Source organism: Mastomys coucha, unplaced genomic scaffold (genome assembly GCF_008632895.1).
Source record: "Mastomys coucha isolate ucsf_1 unplaced genomic scaffold, UCSF_Mcou_1 pScaffold20, whole genome shotgun sequence".
NCBI lineage: Eukaryota > Metazoa > Chordata > Mammalia > Rodentia > Muridae > Mastomys > Mastomys coucha.
Genome location: NW_022196903.1, coordinates 51,817,798 through 51,824,032, shown reverse-complemented (window position 1 = coordinate 51,824,032; position 6,235 = coordinate 51,817,798). Strand labels below are relative to the sequence as shown.

General features: G+C 39.2%; 1 protein-coding gene across 3 annotated transcripts in view; it reads left to right on the top strand.

Moving 5' to 3' along the window:
* The window catches only part of Kbtbd2 (kelch repeat and BTB domain containing 2), a 25,294-nt gene that overhangs the window by 13,030 nt on the left and 6,029 nt on the right, over positions 1–6,235 (top strand). The window lies entirely within an intron of this gene.

The window sequence follows — 6,235 nt, the reverse complement described above, 5'->3', positions numbered from 1 at the left end:
GAGTTTGAGGCCAGCCTGGGCTACAGAGTGAGTTCCAGGACAGCCAGGGCTACACAGAGAAACCCTGTATCAAAAAAACAACAAAAAAATTAAAAATACTATTTTTCTTGAAAGAAAAATAAGGATAGATAATTTACTCTTTTAGAAACTCATAGTCATTATAAACTGAAGAGGAATGACAACAGACTCAAATAATTTTTAGGGGATAATTGTTGCTGTTTAAATACTAGCTTTAACAACAACAACAAAAGTAGGTGCCATCTTAATAGTAACTTGGTTACTATTGTGCTTGTGGTACCTCCTCAGCCTTACCAGATTCCATTGTGTTGGTGACAGTATTGGTACTCTCTGTGTCTCAGAACTTGGAAGTTTATTTAGTTATGCTTGTTTGAAATAATAAAACTTTTTTTCCTCTTTAGAGGAGAAAGGTTTATTTTAGTTCACAGTTTCAAGTTATGATCCATCTCAGACAAATAATAAAACTTTAAACTTTCAAAATTTTCATCTTTAAGGTTCTTGAGATTAGAAGCTAAGGTAGAGAAATTGCTTTTTGTTCTCTTGTCTTTACAGTGAGTTTTATTCAATATTTGAAAGAAATAGGATGAACAAGAGAAAATAAATGTATACTAAGTGTGTTCCTGTTACAAAAGTTTGCTTCTGTTGCCTGTTCGTGGCAACTGTAAGCAAGACAGACTAAAAGACTTTGAAAGATGATTTACAAAAAAAGTGGAGACGTTACAGTCCTCAGCGCATCACCGAGCCCATTGTACCAGTTCCCTGTGCAGTGCCTGTTTTGGTTTCAGTTTAAATTGTAGGTTTTCATGCAGTTTCAGACACAGATTTTCTTGTCTGTTACAAAGCCTGTTTGCAATAATCAAGTATGTTTTGTATACTTGATACTGGGTTTCAGCACCATTCCTGCTTTGGTGGCTCTCCACTGCACACTTAGATGCTATATACTGAAGAACTTTGCACCTGACTGTGACGTCATTTTGTTCTTTAGACCCATTGTCTTACCGAATGGTAGAAGTTCAGAGTTATTATAGGTTCAGTGAATAAATATCTGGCTTCATAAGTTCTCTCTTCTTAATGACTTAATTGTAAATCATAAGCCATTATTGGAAAGAGCTTTATGCTTTTGTTAAGAGATTGACATCTGTGTAGTCACGAAGTTAGGGTTTTTTTGCCCGGGTTGGTCTTTATTTTGTGAACTTGTCCTATTCTCCTGCTCCAGCATTGTTAATAGAATAGAATAGTTATTCTATTAATATGTTCTGTGTTGCCACTTCATTTTTTCTTAAGTTTGTGGTCGTTAAAATTACATACTTTATGTTATGTAGTAAATTTTTAATTACATTTTGTGTGTTTGTATGTGTGTGTAACAGGCCATGTGTGGAAGCCAGAGTACCAGGGGGAGTTAGTTGGTTCTGTCCTTTCTGTGTGTGTCTCAGGGATCAAACTGAGGTCATTAGGCTTGGCAAGCAAGAGTCTTTACCTGCCAAGTCATCTTGCTGGATTTTTCAGTGCTATCAAGTTACTTACCTGAGTTAAGATTTTTGAAGATAGTGCAGCTTTAATCTTTCATTAATGCTGTTTAATATTGCACTTTAAAGGCAATAGTATTTTCAAGGCTGCCATTATTTATTAGTAGCTAGCTCCTTTTATTTATTGATTTATTTTGTGCCTATCAGAGGTTTGCCTGCATGTTAGATCTGCACCGCATGTGTTCTTGGTGCCCATAGAGGCCAGCAGAAGCTTTTAGATCCTTGAAACTGGAGTTGTAGATGGTCAAGAGCCTTCATGGAGGAGTTGAACCCAGGTCCTGGCAGAACTTGTGCTGTTGAGCCATCCTCACTTATGCTACCTTTTAAAAGTTGTGAGAGAGAGAGAGAGAGAGAGAGAGAGAGAGAGAGAGAGAGAGAGAGAGAGAGAGAGAGAGAGAGAGAGGAGAGAGAGTGTGTGTGTGTGGCTGTATTCAGTGCCCATGGAGGCTAGAAGAGAAGAGAGTATTGGATCTCCCAGGACTTGAGTTACACATGGTTGTGAGCCATCATGTGGGTGCTAGAAAACAACCCAGTCCTCGAAGAGCAGCCAGGACTGCTACCCACTGAGCCATCTCCTCACCCTGGAGTTTCCTTCTTTAGCTTCCATGATTTTATGGGAAAACATGATTTTCCTAAAGCAACTGCTTATATTTATTAAGAACATAGAGTAGTTCAGTACATGTATACAATTAAGGCTTCATATCATTAAGATCTTGTGATTGGACTCATTTTATAACCACAGAAGAATACATACTAGTTATTTTTTTCTTATCTGTTTCTTGTTCTTACTAAGATTATGGTATATGGCTTAATAATGCATCTGTCTCAAGTATTTTTAGCTGGGTTCTGCCTTCAGAATTCAGGGTTGTTGCATACACAGCTAATTATGCTTTTTGTTTTTTGTTTTGTTTTGTTTTTATGTGTGTTTATGGTATGTTTCAGAGTACACATGCCACTTTATGTATATAAATCAGGGATAGACCTCATGTGTCAGACTCAGCCTCTCATTTTGTTTGAGATTGTCACATAAACCAAACTTGCTGGGCATTCTCTATCTGTTGTAGAAAACTGGATTACAGTTGCTTCTGGGCCCGCCTTTAAGTAGATTCTGAGAATTTGAACTGAAGTCCTCAATATTTGTGCAACACACATTTTACCCACGGAGCCAGCTATCTCCCCAGTATCAAAATTCTGTCTTTAAGCTAGTTGTGGTTTTTTTTTATTTATTTTGTAAAATTTACTGATTATTTTATACTCAAAATGACTGAGTTACTACTTGAGAATTCCTCAGCAGTTATGATACTTAACTTGTTACATCATTATGTGATTCATTATTTAGTTGGTTTTTTTTTTTTTTTTTTTTTTTTTTTTTTTTTTTTTTTTTTTTTTTTTTTTTTTTTTTTTTTTTGCTTGTTTTTGTTTTTAAAAGATTCATTTCTTTATGTATGAGTACACTCTAGCTATCTTCAGACCCACCAGAAGAGGGCATCGGATCCCATTACAGATGGTTGTGAGCCACCATGTGGTTGCTGGGGATTGAACTCAGTATCTCTGGAAAAGCAGCTAGCTAGTGCTCTTTTCCAGAGGCCATCTCCAGCCCCTGTTTTTGTTTGTTTGTTTTTGTTTTTAAGCAAGTTTATAATTTTGACAAAGGGCGAGCAATGTGGCCCAGTGAGTAATTGTTTGCCACTGAGCCTAACCCTGAGTAGGTTTTCCAGAACCCCCATGGTGGAAGGAGAAAATTGGTTCTCACAAGTTGTCTTTTGACCTCCACATACTCTCACCATGGCACACATAGGCACAAATGCAGTCCGTCAATCAGTCGGTCAATAGAGGTACATTTTTAAAATGTCTGTGGTCACACTGGTTAGGCTTACACTATTTTTAGTGTTCAGGAAGCAGTCACTTTACTGAAGTCGTTCTCGTGACAGTATTAGATAGCCATTCTCACTGTCCTCCTTGCTTTATGCCCCTGTTCTTCTGAGGTGAATGGAAAACCATTTATCTTGTGCCTTTTTTCAAGGGTTTTTGCAGTTCTTTTTCTTTCTTTTTTTTTTTTAGATTTATTTATTTATTATATGTAAGTACACTGTAGCTGTCTTCAGATGCACCAGTAGGGGGCGTCAGATCTCATTACAGGTGGTTGTGAACCACCATGTGGTTGCTGGGATTTGAACTCATGACCTTCCGAAGAGCAGTCGGTGCTCTTCCCTGCTAAGCCATCTCACCAGCCCCTGCAGTTCTTTTTCAGTTTGAGGGTTTTGAGTGAGTATGATTCATATTTCTCTATCTCCCTCCCTCCCTCCTTCCTCCCTCCCCCCTCCCCCTCCCACCCCTCCACAGATGAAGCTGGTAGCAGTAGATGTTCTGGATGTTTTTTCTAAGAACACTCTCCTGACTCAGTCATGATAATTTGTGTTCATCCTTTAGCCTTAGGTGGGACTTAGTAGCCGTGCTGATTGACATTGGTGCCTGTGTTCCCTAGTTGGGTTTTAACGTCTGTCCTTACTGCTTATTTTGTGTTGTATTAGGAAGTACCAGTAATTTCAGTTCCTTCTGCAGTGTAATATTTTGGTATGTGTGTTGAGGGTAGGGTTACTATTTCAGCTTCTAGACTACGGTCCATCATGAGAAAAAGCCAAGGTGAAGGACCTGAAACAGGCCAAATGCAGGGCTTCAGTCCACAGCACAGCTGTTGTTTGGCTCTTAGGACTGATGTAGGCCAGCTTTGAACCCATAGTGATCCTCTTGCTTTAACTCTGAGGTGCTGGGTTTACAGGTGCAATCCACTGTGCCTGGCAACAGTGTATTTATATTATTATTATTGTTGTTTTGTGTTTTATAATTACTGGAGATTAAGCCCAGGGTATCATATGGACAAGGCAAGAATTTTCCCATTGAGATATACTGGCCCTTTTAGAATTTTGAAAGTTTAAAAAATTTAGGCTGGTTTTGAACTTGTAGTTCTCGGGCTTTGGCCTCAGTCTTCCAGATAGCTGACTCTACAGTTTGATAGCAACACTTCAGTTGTGCTGACTGGTGTTTCGTGCATTTCACAGTTTTGGTTTTTTTTTGTCTGTTTTTGTTGTCGTTTATTTGTTTGTTTTTTCAGGAAATCTTTCAAATGTGCCCCCCCCAAACAACAACAACAAAACCAAAAAACTAAGTTCTACTACAATGTTGTCTACAGTATTGTGTTTTTTAAACTGGAATTCTTAAGTACAGTTTGCTTGAATTTTCTCGGGTGGGGGAGGTAGGAGGGATCTTCTTTATATAACTAGCCACTTTGTAGCTGAGTCATGGCTCCTGCATTAATGCCTAACCTCCAGGTTTCCTCTATGGTTGCATTCTTTACTGGTGACTATACTATTTCCTTTTGACTCAACTGGTCTTCACATATGCCCAGCCTGACTTGCGTTTTTCCAATGATGAACTTTCCTTCTTGGCCTTACAACTTGTTAATGGTTAACGTTTTTTCCAGGTATTTTATTGAAAGTAAACAGGTAGCTCTGACTCTTATCTGCTTTCTGAGTATCCTGTTCTGTGTTCAGAAAGTAGCTCGGCCTTGTGTACTCACTCCTGGCATAATCTGTCTCCAGCTAGATGCTCGCGCTGGTTTCATAGCCATTTTTCTAGTTTTCCATGTTTGGCTCTTGAGCTCTGTTTGTGTATAGAGTATTCATCTTATAGAAGAGTTCGTCATGGTTCATGCAAGCTCAAAACATTGTCTCCTTTGCTGATTACAAGATGACTTACTCAGAGGCAGCAAGGGAGACTGGCATTGAGCCCAAGGCCTCATGTATGTTACACAGAGAGCTCTATCACTGAACTGCCTTTCCAGCCCTGCCCACTTAAAGGCCTGCTCACCTTCTACTCTCCTCGTCTTTTCAGTTTTCTACTATACTGCATGCACTTTATTCAGCTATGACCCTACCCACACTGTTATCCAAATTAAATGCCTTCCTCATCTCTTTGCAGGATGCAAGTTATTGACTGTTTTGGTACTCACTCTTAATTCACTGCATACAGGGGCTTTTTTCTCTTGTGCATGCAGTTATATTTATTCTTCCAGCTAAGTATTCTAGTAGGTGAGGTGGCAAGATGGCTCAGCACTTGCCATCAAGGCTGACAACTAGAGTTAGATAGCCCCTCCAATTAGATCCACACTATGGGAAGGCCAGAGCTGGCTCCCAGAAGCTGATCTCTGACCTCCACACATGCACTGGGGCCTGCACCCTATCTCACACACAGTGTAGACAGGCACAATAAATAAAAGTAACATGGTTTTGTTTTTGTTTTAAGTACACTTTTAAAAGTTGTGGTCTAAGCCTTTAATTCAGCAGGAAGCAGAGATAGGTAGATCTCTAAATTCCACAGCCTATTCTATATAACAAGTTCCAGGACAGCCAGAGGTACACAAGTGAGATAGCTGACTCAAAAGACTTGGAGTGTATATTCCCACAGTGTAAGTAGTCTTTCTAGCATAGTTTGCTAACTTTTTGTAATGGAGCTGCATGGTTTTTAGGAAATTTAGTGATGTGCAAGCTTTTTTTTTTTTTAATTTTAGATATTTTCTTTATTTACATGCAAATTTCTCCATTCCCAGTTTGCCCTCCAAAAAACAAACAAACTAAAACAAACCCCTGTTGCCTCCCCCCTCCCCATGCCTGCCACCCCGCCCTCTCCCACTT